The sequence below is a fragment of the Miniopterus natalensis genome, chromosome 18 (assembly GCF_054644295.1).
Source record: "Miniopterus natalensis isolate mMinNat1 chromosome 18, mMinNat1.hap1, whole genome shotgun sequence".
Lineage (NCBI taxonomy): Eukaryota > Metazoa > Chordata > Mammalia > Chiroptera > Miniopteridae > Miniopterus > Miniopterus natalensis.
The window spans coordinates 26,699,428-26,713,093 of NC_142098.1; the positions used below are offsets into that span (position 1 = coordinate 26,699,428).

General features: G+C 46.0%; 1 pseudogene; it reads right to left on the bottom strand.

The window, feature by feature from the left end:
* Positions 1-1,701: 1,701 nt before the first annotated feature.
* Positions 1,702-2,379, bottom strand: LOC107527864 (small ribosomal subunit protein uS2 pseudogene; annotated as a pseudogene).
* Between the last annotated feature and the right edge of the window lie 11,287 nt (positions 2,380-13,666).

Below are 13,666 nucleotides of genomic sequence, written 5' to 3' on the forward strand. Positions count from 1 at the left end.
CGAGCATCTAGAAGAACAGAGTTACCATTTACTGAGATAACTGTGGGAGGAACAGGTTTGGAAGAGGGATATGAGGAGCTCAGTATTGGATATGAAAAATCTGAGATGCCTATTAGAGATCTAGGTAAGCAGGTGGTTAAATGAACAGTTCTGGAGTTCGGGGGAGAGATCTGGCTGGAAACAAAAGTGGAAGTCATTAGGGTGAGGATGGTATTTTTTTAAGCCACAAATTGAGTGAAATAACCCAGGGAGTGAAATTAGCTACAGAGGCAAAATCTAAGGACCATGCGTGGGGCACTCCAACATTTCAAGGTCGGGAGTGAAGAGGAACCAGCAGGAGAAGACCCAGGAGGAACAGACAGGGAGGTAAGAATCAACCCAGGAGTGCTTCAAGGAAGAGGGAAAGATTAGCTAAGTCAATGGCTTCTGACAGGTCAAGTAACAACAACAGGGCTGAAAATTGACCCATCAGATAAAAAGAAGAAATGCTTAATTGAATCATTTTCTTGTTTCATTTGATGTGCATCTGTCTAGACTTCTCAACCAATGGCAAGACTGGAAAGGGCAGAAATTGTCACATTTTTCTTCTGTACCCTACTCCCCACCCCCGCCATGCCCCTCCTCCCTTTCCCAGGGTTGTCAACCCCCCCTTGCCCCACCCCCACCCCCCAGCCCCCGCTGACTTTGCTGGGATCTGGGGGTTCACTTACCAGCCAAGGGAGCCTTGGGCCTCAGCTGAAGCCCCCAAAGCAATCGCTCCAGCAAGTCACTGCTTCCCCGCTTAGCGAAGGGAGTAAACTGCGGCGGCCGCCTTAAAGGGAAGAAGATGACTAGGTGAACCGAGGGTGGTGGAAGGGGAGGGGGAGACACCTATCTAAAGGGAAGACATAGTTTGTTTTTAAAAAATGCCTGCAGTAATTTTTTTGTTTTTGTTTTTAGAAAGCAAAGCAATTCATCTTGAGGCTGCATGGCTCCTTGGTTTAGGTAAAGCCATTAAGGAGCCCCTTGTAGTAGGATCCATCCTGGAGCCTTGACTTGGGTAGGGATTGAGAATAAATTCCTCTGCACTGACTTTGCCCCTGGCAGCGGAGGGAGGCAGGCGTGTCAGAGCCTGGGAACTGGGAGAAGAGATGGGACAAAGATGGCCAGTGAAGAATTCCCAGGGGTGGGGCCGGGCTGAGAAACCTGTTTTAAGAGCAGTGAGGTCTAATATTAATTTTTTTGAGCTTTTAAAATTGAAGCAGTAATAGATAGAGAGAGACATGTGCACCACAAAAATGTGATGGGCTTTTACAAACGGAACACTCCCATATAACCAGCACTGGAGCCAAGCCCCCCACGAGTCCCCCTCATGTTCCCATCCGATCATGACTCCACCCACAGGCAATCACTATCCTGACTTTGAACAGCAGGGACTAGTTTTGCCTGTTTCTGCACATTATATAAATGGGTCATGTCTTTTATTTATTTACTTATTTATTTTTTTAGAAACTGTTTCTTTTCCGTCGACCTTATTTCCATTCTGTTAAGAGTCCGTGCAGGGACAGCTTAGGACCTCGCGGTGGTTGTTCCCACCCATCCGGTGGCCTGAGCAGTGGGCCGCGGGCCCTCTTCAGGAGGAAGCCGCGGGATGGGCACCTGCGCCTTCAGACCAGCCGCGGCCTCAGGCCGAGCAGCCCAGGCACCCGCGGCTCCTCCTGGTCACCGCCTTTCAGCAGCAGCCTGCTCTTCCTTTCCGATCCCTTCAGGATCCCTGTAGAGGTAAAGGTCAGGCGTGACTCCCACGGGTGTTCACGGGGCCGGTGCCAGGCACGCGCTGCCCCTCCCTGCCAGCATCCACCGCGTCAGGCCCACCGAGTGAGCCCCTTGCTGTTGCCGGGGACGGCAGTGCCCACAGAGCCTGGGCTGCACAGAGCGATGGGGGCAGGTTCACAGGAGACGCCCCTGTGAGAGGCTGGTGGTCAGCCCGGGGACCAGCGGCCCCCAGGAGTCTTGGTCCCCGGAGGGGCCTGGATCTGGTCGGCGAGGCCTCCAGGAGTGAAGTGCCCGGCAATAGGAGGGGCTCCGGCGGCGGCCGCGAACTTCAGCACCGCTCGCTGGCCAGTGTTCCTGGACGATATGACGCTGACATCAGCAGGGTTTTCGATGGCAACAATGGCACAAGTTGCCACCAGAAGCTTCTCCCAGGCTCTCTTCAGATTTATGATGTAGATGCCATCACTTTTCCTTTTGCAGGTGTGCTGTTCCATTTAGAAGTCAAGGTGGGTGCCGCCTAAGTGGGTTCCTGCTGCAAGGAATTTGAGGACAAACTCCTCTTTCATGTGCAGGACATCAAGGGCTCCGGACATTGTGAAAGTTTCCCTTTAAGTTTCGTGGGAACCGAGAACAAGGCCCTATGGACCCCTCTCTGGGGAGCGCGGAGGGGGGGGTCATGCCTTTTAGAATCTGACTTCTCCACCAGATTTGTGAGGTTCCTATGGTCATATATTCCCATTCTCTGCTGTAGACTATTTCAGTGTATGATTATAACACCGCTGATTCATCTTTTCTACTGTTGATGGACATAGAAGTTGTCTCCATTTTAGAGCCATTACAAATAGTGCGGCTACAAATATATTTGGGCATGTCTGATGTTTACTTTTTCCCCCTAATAGTTGATTTTGAAAAATTTCAAACATAAAAAAAATTGAGGGGGGAAAAAAAAGCCCTGGCAGGTGTGGCTCGGTTGGTTGGGCATCATCTCGCGCACTGAAGGGCTGCCAGTTCAATCCCCGGGCAAGGCACATGTCAGGGCTGAGGGCTTGATCCCCGGTGTGGGACATGCAGGAGGTAGCTGACCGATGCTTTGCTCTCTCACATTGATGTTTTTCTCCCGCTCTCCCTCTCCCTTCCCTTCTCTTTAAAATAAAATCAATTTAACACATTGTTTGTGGGTAGTTTTTATCGCGCGTTCTACTACCAGTCAACGTAAAACGTATAAATACGTTCCCCGCATACAATGTGTTAAAAATATTTTTTAAAAAGGTCTTTATTTTAAAAATTTGAGATAATTGTACAGTCCTCTCTTAGTATCTGTGGGGGTTTGGTTCCAATACCTCTGCAGATACCAAAATCCACAGATGCTCGAGTCTCTTTCATAAAATGGTGTAGTATTTGCATATAACCTCACACATCCTCCCACATAATTTAAATCATCTCTAGATTACTTACAATGCCTGATACATTGCCAATACTATGTAAATGGTTGTTATACTCTATTGTTTTGGGACTAATGACAAGAAAAAGTCTGCACGTGTTTGGTGCTGATGCAACTATCGTAGGCCTAACTACATAGTACCCGTCAAAACAACAGGACTTTTTCCCCCTCAAATATATTTGATCCACAGTTGGATGAATCTGCAGATGCTGAACCCACGAATACAGAGGGCTGACTGTATCATGCACATCTATATATGAAGCATTTATATACTAAAATTAACATTATATTTCCTTCATCACTTATCTATCCTTCTACCCATCCATAAATCCATCGTTCTTCCTCTTTCGTATCATTTCAAAGTAAGCTGTGCACAGCAGTACATTTCACCCCAAAACACATCAACATACATATCATTGACAAAGGTTTAACATTTCTTCGTAAGTTTTTCTTTGAGGGGAAATTTGCACAAAGTGAAATGCATGCATTAATAGTATGGATTTCAATGAATCTGAGAAATGCATATAGCTGTGTAACCCAAAACCCTATCAAAATATAAAACATTATCATTATTCCTAAAGTTCCCTCAGGCCCCTTCCCAGTTAATTTCCCTCACGACCACCGTGTTCTCATTTTTTTCACCATAGATTAGCCTTGCCTGCTTTAGTTCTTCTTATAATGCAATCATAGAGCATGTACTCTTTTGTCTAAGGCTCCTTTCACTCAGCATAATGTTTTTGAAATTGACTGCTGATGTTGCATGAATCAGTAGTTTATTTCTTTTCATTGCGTAAACACATTGCAATCTGTTTATCCCTCCTCCTGTTGACTGACACCTGGGACGTTTCCAGGTTGGGCCTTTATAAAGAAAAATGCTATTACCATTCTCATACTGGTCTTTTTGTGGACATATGCTTTTATTGCTCTTGGGTAAATACCTAAAACCAAAATTGCTGGGTTATAGGGGTATGATTAGTTTCATATGAAACTGCCAGGCCTTAATTTCAGAGGTTGCATTTTACACCCCACCAACTAGATAGGAGAGTTAATATTGTTCAAATACCCTTGCTGGCATTTGGTATTGTCAGTCTGTTTAATTTAAGCTATTCTGCTGGGTATGTAGAGGTACTTCATTGTGGTTTTAATTTGCATGTCTCTGATAACTAGCGAGCAACTTTTCAAATGTTCATTGGCCATTCAGTCATCTTCTTCTGTTAAGTGACTGTTCAAATGTTTTCCATTTTATTTTGGTTTGTTTATCATTTTTGCTCCTGAATTGTAGGAGTTCTAAGTCCCAAATACCAATCCTTTGGCCGATAAATGCTTTCTTGACAAATAATGTCTGCCAGCCTCTGGCCTGCCTGCCTATTCCTTTTCTTAAATGTCTTTTAAACAAAAGCGTTGCTTATCACCAAGTCATGAGTCTGATCGTACAGCATTAGTACGATCGGGTTAGAATTATTCTTTAATTATTTTATCAGATCAGTCCCTTTGCTCCTTGCTTTCAATTCCAGCAGTTCTTTTCCACCTTATAGCCAGGTAAGTCTCTTAGGACCTTTTCCAAGAACCCAGCAAAAAAGACACTAATTTCTTAATCAAAAAGAACAGCAACTAAACCCCTATGAGGCCCCTAGGATAGCTGGTCTCTTTCTAATTTTTCATAACAGCTTTATTGAGATATAATTCACATACCATACCATTTACCCACTTAAAGTGTACATTTCGATGGCTCTTAGTTTATTCACAGTATTGTGCGGCCATCACCACAATCCATTTTAGAACATTTTCATCACTACACTTTCAAAAAGAAACCCTTCACCCATTAGCAGTCACCCCTCATTCTCCCATGCCCTGCAGCCCCAGGCAACCCCTAATCCCCTTTCTACTTGCCTATTCTGGATATTTCATAGAAATGAATCATACATTATGTGGCCTTCTGTGTCTGGCTTTTTTTACTTAGCCTAATATTTTCACCCATATTGCAGCAGGTATCAGAACTTCATTCCTTTCTATGGTCGAATGATATTCCATTGTGTGGATAGACCACATTGCATTTATCTGTTCATCAGCTGGTGGACATTTGGGGGGTTTCCACTTTGTGACTTATTGTGAGTAATGCTGCAATGAACATGGTATGGTGTACGAGTTGTTTAGACATCCAGTACGTTCTCAATTCTCTTGGGTATGTATGTCTGGGAGTGGAATTGCTGGGTCATATGCCTCTTTATACTTTTCAATGGAATTATGTATCAATTATCTATTCTTGCATAGAAAAGTACCCCAAAGCTTTATGGCTTAAAATAATAATCACTTATTACCTCTCACAGTTTATGTGGGTCAGGAATTTGGGAGCACCATGAATAGGAGGTTCTGCCCCCAGGTCTCTCATGAGTTTGCAGTCAGATGCCGGTCAATGTGGCGGTCAATGTGGCAGTCACCAAAGGCTTGGCTGGAACGAGAAGACTCATTTCTAAGATGGCTCACTCATACCTGGCAAGTTAGTGTTGGCTCTTGGCTGGGGGGCCTCAGCTCTCCCCATGGGCTTCCCACAGGGATCCTGAGTGTCCTCAAAGTAGTTGGCGTCTTCTAAAAAACACCAGCCAAGAGACCAAAGTGGAAGCTGCATTATCTTCTATGACTTAGGCTCAGAGGTCAGACACTATCACCTTCACCCTATCCTACTGTCCACCGGGCCAGCCCTAATTCACGTGGGAGGAGACTAACGGGGAAGATACCGGAGAGGCAAGGTCGGAGATCATCTCATCCTGGAGGCCGGCTACCACGGACAGGCTGACATCGAAGCTCTATTCTCTGTTGCTCCTGTAGAGACAGTTCAAATTTACAGACCCCAGGCAGGAGGTCAAAAAACACATGTCAGAGTTTGGAGGATCCTGACAGCACTGTGATTCTCTCCCTGACTTGGGGGACTTAACAACTTGCAGTGGAGCTTCCTGACTCTCCTGCTAGGGAATTTGAGAAGGAGGACTACGCAACAGAAATCTGTTCAAGAAGTCCAAGCCCGCCTCTTGTTCTTGGAAAAATTCTCCTGGTATTCACCTCTGGAGAAGCCAACCCTTTGTCTCTCTATTGACATCAGCAAAACCTTTCTGGAATGTCACCTGGGTTATTTAACCAGGTCATTAATCCACTTTCTCTCCTGGCAAATCAGCAAGTGCTTATTAAGCATCCATTGTGGACCCACGAGCTAATCCCAGAATCATCTGAGGAGACTAGTGTAGATGGGTAAGCCAGAAATACCCAGGCAGGACCAAAATAGATTATTGTCAAACGCACCTGTCTTGAGGCTTCAAAGGCAAGGAACTGAAAAGGACTTTTTTTTTTTTTTTTTTTTTTTTGAGTTAGCCTTTAGAGAAGTCACAGCCATGAGAATGCTTTCAGATTTGTTTTCATTTAGAAAACTCCCAAGGACACAAAAGACAAAGATTGAAAAATAATTCGAGATTAAAGAAGACTAAAGACACTTGGCAACAACATGTGATGCTGATCCTGGATTAGATCCTAGATGGGGGGAAAGTAGCTATAAAATACATTATTGAAAACTGATGAAACTGAAATAGGACCTGCAGATTAGATAATAGTATTGGATTGACCTTAACCTTCCTGAATTTTAGAATTATGGTGTGGTTATGTAGTCAAACGTATTTGTTCTTAGAAAATACACACTGCAGTATTAGGGGTAAATGTGCCTACAACTCACTTTCAAGCAGTTCAGATATATACACACACACACACACACACACACACACACATATATATATACACACACACATATACGGGGTGGGGCAAAAGTAGGTTTACAGTTGTGATACAAATATATACAATAATAAATAAATAATAAACTCTGTGTTTCGTGTACTCAGAACTATAAGTCTACTTTTGCTCCACCCTGTATATACATATATATACACACATTTTGAAGGCAGTGTTTATTAAAATACATTTCATTTTCCAAATTGAGCTATCAGCTGTTGAAGTCTGTATACATTTTTGCAGGACACCCTGTACATAGAAAAAGAGAGAACAAATGCAGCAAAATGTGAAGAGTGAACTAGGTGAGGGTATTCTGGAATTTTTTGTACTACGTTTGCAGCTTTTCTGTAAATTTGAAATTATTTCAAAGTAAAAGTTTTTTTAAAATAAAAGGGAACTCCTGAGGGTCTTCACGAACAGACTGTGATGCCACTGCCCCTCACGGAATGTGAAATGGTAAATAGGAGGAATGGAGGCCAGATGGTGTTGATCACTCACACGACCAAGCTGACACTGCGTCTAAGGTGCTAGAGGTGACAACTGCCAGAGCTGACACCATCTCCTGGCAGCTGTTAGGAACCCCAACATTACTAAAACTTTGCACTATCCTTGTGACCCCCAGTCAGCCCCTAAAAGTGGCCGTCTCACCGTTCCACCCCCTGCCCTCTGGCGACCATCTCAGTGGCTCCTCCCTGAGATCCAGCTGGACAGTGGCATCGCTTGCCCCTCGCTCCCTGCGACTGAGTGGGTCCTTCTGCTGAGCTGAGCCCTGGGCCTGAAAACAGGAACCTGTCCTGTTCCCTCCAGATCAGAGACAGCCTGTCCAGAAAGCCGCGCTGCAAAAATCCCCCAAGTTTCTATGAACATCTCAGAGCCTCAGAATTAGAGAAATGCCTTTGAGCTGGCCTCAAGTAAGAAACCCCAGCCCATGGCACTGCTCAGTCCCAGGCGGCGAGGTGCACTTGCTGGTTCCTGTCGCACTAGATGGCTCAGAGGAGGCTGGGAGCTCTGCTGATTGCCCAGAGACAGACCCGGTCAGGGCCCTGAGGATGCCCAAGTTCAACACATTGGCCCTCCGGCCTTCAGAACCCACTCAGTATGAACTCTACAGCATAGTTTCAATGTCAGCCAAGCCTGGGTATCACCATCTGCCCGCCAGAGCCAACACACTGGCTTCCAATTAGCAGTGAGAGGAAGTGGAAAGGCCACCAGCCCCAGGGGCTTCAAAGAGGAGGAGGTCGGGGAGATCCCGAACAAGAGAATCAGTCACAGTCCTGAATGGGAGCAGCAGGAGGCGGGACTTTCTAGTTCGCCTGAAAGTGGTTACTAGACTGTGATGGCCCCAGGCAAGCCCATGCCCCAGAGGCCTCCTGCTGAGGACAAAGACACTTCTCCTCCAGCTCCAAGGGCTCTCTGATGGGTGTGTGATTAAGATCAGCCTCCTGCTGTTGCCATTCACGGAGGACGTTCTCTGTGACTGCCGGAGACCAGGCAAGTGACACCAGCCCTGCACATGCAAGTTCTCAGGAAAGCAAACACTTTCATCGCAATCCCGGAGCTCCAGGCACGGTCCCAGGCACCCTACAGGTAACACCCGTAACGCCCCCAGTCATCCTGTGAACATGGTACTATTATCATCCCCATTTGGTAGATGTGGAAACTGAGGCACAGAGAGGTAGAGTAACATGGCCACTGACCTAGTAAATAATAAAGCCAGGATTTGAACCTCAGTGTCGGGCTTGAGTCTGTGCTTTTAACCACTTCCTTGTGCAAGGCCTCCCTATGCTCCGCTTCTAAAAAACCCATAAATGAGGAAATAAACTCATTTCAAAACTCATATAGACAAGAAGAGATGGATAAAGGGGTATGCAAAGCGGGTTGGGCGATGGTAGGAAAGAAGAGCAAGCCTCACGGTGGCCGCATTGACTTGCAACCTGTGCTGTATCATTCATTCACTGATGCACTCATTCATTCATTCATCCTACCAAAGTTAGAAATCGGTGTTGGAGGGGGAGGAAATGAGAGGAGCGCAAGTTAGTTACTAAAATGAAACCTGAGCACACACATAATCAGAGAAGGGAGACTTTAGGCCAAGCGAATGGTGCTGACCTCAGGGGCATCCGAATCACCCCAGGATCCTGTGAAAATGCAAACCCTGCCTCAGTAGGTGCCTGTAATGACCTGACGGTCTTCATTTCCAACAAGCCCGCTGGTGATGCTGCTGGTCCCTGGGCTCCACTTCTTTGATCCCTGGCCCTTCCTAGCCCCAACAGAGCCTCAGTCCATGCCAGGACCCTCTTCCTTCCTCTGCCCACGTGCTCCCCGAAAGCCCTTCATGTCGCCTTAAGCACAGGTTCCACTGACCTCCTTCCCAAACCCAGGCGTGAATACCACCTACCAAATCCATGCAGTTCCCACAGAGTATGGTCCACTAGTCCCGAGGGAGACGGGTGAGGGGGGCTCCTGGGGTCAAGGACATCTCCCAGATCATGTCACATCTCCTACAACTCAGGGCCACAGCACGTTAGCATCCCTGAGGCTCCAGAAGTCCTGCCATGATAAAGCTCCGCTCAGGAGCTGAAGGGGTGGCTGGGATGACAGAGACTTAATGCCCCATAATCTCCATCAGCACCACCTCTAGCTTCTCAAATCTAAGTACAGTAAAGCCCTGGTGTTGGCTCCACATCGGTGGCTCACCACTGGAAACAGGCCAGGTTTGTCGCTATTGCAGGGGAGGGTGGTGCCAGTCAGCGGTGCCCCTCTTTTCTAACTCTTCAGGACCCTGATTCCTAGTCTCCTTTTTCTCTCCTCTTCTTAAACGACCTGTTGCCTTTACACCGAATTGTACTTCACTGAGAAGACTCTATGTCCCCTCTGAAGGCTCAGTCTCAGTCTGTTCTTCTACCCCCAGTCCAGATCCATTTTTTAGCTCTCTGTTCCCGGGAGGCTGACCCCTGAGGATCACACCACCAGGCCCCTTCATCCTCTGGCTTCCTGCTGGGTTTGGCCAGTGGGGGACCCTGCCAGGAGACCCGAGGGCAAGAGGAGGGAGCATGGAAATATTTCATCCCCGCTGCAGCCTCACCCCACAGGGCTGTGGCTGCATCTCTACAGCCTCTGTCCCCCTCAGGGAGGCTCCTCCACAGCTCAGCTCCCTTTGGCCCTTCCACCCTAGGGTGCTGCTACCAGCTGCCTGCTGTCCAGGCAAGTCCCAGGGTGCCTCGCCATCCTGCTGGCTCCTTCCATCCTGCCCACTCCACGGTAGATAGTCCTGTCCCTAATTGCCTTATTTTATTTTTCAGTTAAATCCTTTTGAGTGTCCTTCTGTTTCCTGCAAGGACTCTGATACAGAATGTTGCATTTTTATTAGCTACAAGGTCTGATTTGACTTAGTACAAGCTCTAATCATAGAATGTGGGGCTAGAAGGAGTCCAGAGAAAGGAGGCATTTTTGAAGGGGAAAGTGGGCCAGGGTTTCACAGCACCTTGACATCCAACTACATCGAAGCCCGGAGGTTAGCTTCAGCTTCTCAATAATTGTATTCTGAGCAGCAGCCACGGACTAAGCAGCTGCGTGTTCCAGACACAGTGCTCAGGATTGTGGGAACTAAGGACGACAGAGACCAGGCCCCACATCCCAGAACCTCACAGTCAGGGACACTCAGGGCAGGATGAAAGCCCTGGACTGGAATTGAATGTGACAGGCAGCCAAGCAGGGCAAAGCCACGGAGATAAGGGCCTAATCAGAGCTCAGACAGAGAACAGTGGCAGAACAGCAGACTGGGGCTTTGTTCCAAAGCTGGAGACCTGGGAGGACCTCACAGGGTGGAGGAGCAGGTCATACAGGACCTTGGGGCCCCTCAGCAGCCTCCGCCCAGAAGCGGGAGCAGGCCCCTCTCTGCAGCCTCCTTGGCCTCCCAGGCAGCTTTATCTGCTCCTCCCACGGACTCTTCCTAAATGTCCACTTTCCTCCGACAGCTCCCAGGGATGATCAAGTGCTTGCCCTGGGCAGACACCATGCTCATTCAATCTTCCCAACCACCCTTCTGGGTGGGTATTAATCATCCTATTTTACAGTTATGGAAACTGAGGCTCATTCCAAGTCACTGGCCGGCAACTAGAAATAGATGCTAGAGGAACCGGAGTTTGAATCCAGTCTGCCTGGCTCTGAAATGCACGCTCTCAACCACTGTCTTATCTGCCTTGATTTCTAACCCTTAGAGGAAGAGCAGTACCTGCGACCGGTCCCGGTGGTACTGAGCACTTTGCATGGTGTGTCTAATCTAGTCTTCACAGCACCCCCGTGAGGCAGGCGCTGTGAAGAAACCGTTCCTAAAGAAGAAACTGTCCCTCCAAGAGGTTATGTCACTCCCTCAAGGGCCCACTGCCAGGTCATGGCGGAACCAGGGTTTGAACCCAGTTGACCAACTCAGAGTTCATGCTCCCAGCCACCACATTCCTTGAGGACAGGGCCTAGGCTACTTTTTTTAATAGACTTTGTTTTGTAGAATGTTTTTAGATTTATAGAAAAATGAAGAAATTATAGTGTTTTTAATTGCTCTGGTGAGGACAGATAATACAATGTTGGATAAAAGTGGAAAGATGACTATATCTTATTCCTGATCCTAGAGGAAAAGCTTTGTTAGCTTCTACCATCGAGTAGGATGTTGGCTATGGACTTGTCATATGTGGTCCTTATCATGTTGAGGTACACTCCTTCTACACCACTTCGTTGAGAGTTTTTATCATAAACGGATGTCGAATTTTGTAAAATGCTTTTTCTGCTTGTTTTGAGATGATCACCTGACTTATTCAGTTCATTATGTGATGCAGCACGTTGATTGATTTGCATATGTTGACCCATCCTTGCATCCCTGGAATAAATCCCATTTGATCACGATGTATGATCCTTTTAATGTATCGTTGAATTCGGTTTGCTAATATTTTGTTTGCTAATATCTATGTTCATCAGGGATATTGACCTGGAATTTTCTTTTCTCGTGGTGTCCTTGTCTGGTTTTGATATCAGGGTAATGCTGGCCTCATAAAATGTTTTTGGAAGTGTTCTCTCCTCTTCTATTTTTTGGAAGAGTTTGAGAAAGAGTGGTATTAATTCTTTGAGTGTTTGGAAGAATTCACCAGTGAAGCCATCTGGTCCTGGGCTTTTGTTTGTAGGGAGGTTTTTGATTACTGATTTAATCTCCTTACTAGTAATCAGTCTGTTCAGATTTTCTATTTCTTCATGAATGCGGAAAGACAATAACGTATGATCTCACTCATAAGTAGAATCTAAAAAGAAACAAACAAAGACCAAATTCATAGATATAGAGAAGAGATTGGTAGTTGCCAGAAGCGGAGGGTGGTGGGCAAAAGGAACAGTGACAACAACAAAAAGCACAGTGTTGCCATGTTCCCCAAGCCCAGTTTCTCCTGTTAACATCGTATATTAGCGTAGGGTTTATGTTACAAGCAAGGCACCAGCGTTGACATGTCATCATTAACCACAGTCCACAGTCTATTCGGATTTCCTTGGTTTACCCAATGTCCTTTGTGTGTCCCAGGACCCCATCCAGGATAGGACATTACATGTAGTCATCAGGTCTCCTTAGGCTCCTCTGACTGTGACAGTTTCTCAGACTTTCCTTTTTGATGATCTTGACAGTTTTTGAAAATTGTGGTAAAATATGCTTAATGAAATTTACCATCTTAATCACTTTTAAGTTTACAGTCAGCCCGGCCGGGCGTGGCTCAGCAGTTGAGCGTCGACCTAGGATCCAGGCGATCGGGGTTCGATTCCCGGTCAGGGCACATGCCTGGGTTGCGGGCTCGATCAACGACTCTCTCATCATTGATGTTTCTATCTCCCTCCCTCCCTCTCCTTTCCTCTCTCTGAAATCAATAAAGATACCTTTAAAAAAAAAAAAAAAGTTTACAGTCAGTAGTGCTCTAAGTACACTGACATTATTGCGCAACAATCCTCCAGAACATTTTCATCTTGCAAAACTGAAACTCTACACTCATTAAAAAAACTCCTCTTTTCCCCCTCTCCCAAGCCCCTGGTAACCACCGTTCTCCTTTCTGTTTGTAAGTGGAATCATGCAGTATTTGCCTTTCTGTGACTGGCTTATTTCAATTAGCATAATGTCCTCAAGTTTCACCCATGTATATCGTATGTATATTCCACATTTTGTTCATCCATTCATCCACCGATAGACACTGGGGTTCCTTCCACCTTTTGGCTATTGTGAACATAAGTGTACAAATATTCTCTTAGAGACCCTTCTTTTAATTCTTTTGGATATATGCCCAGGAATGGAATTGCTGGGTCATATAGTAATTAAGGAACCACCATACTGTTTTCCACAGCAGCTGTACCATTTTATATTTCCATCGACAGTGCGTAAGGGTTCCAATTTATCCACATCTTTCTCAACATCTGTTATTTTTTAAATAGGAACCATCCTAATGGGTATGCAGTTATGTCTTATTGTGGTTTTGATTTGCATTTCTCTGATGATTAGTGATGTTGCCTTTCCACGCACTTATTGGCCATTTGCATACTTTCTTTGGAGAAATCTCTATTCAAGTCTTTTGTTTATATTTTAATCACGTTTTTGTTGTTGTTGAGGCATAAGAATTCTTTATATATTCTATATATTAACCCCTTATCAGATCTATGATTTGTACATATTCTCTCCCA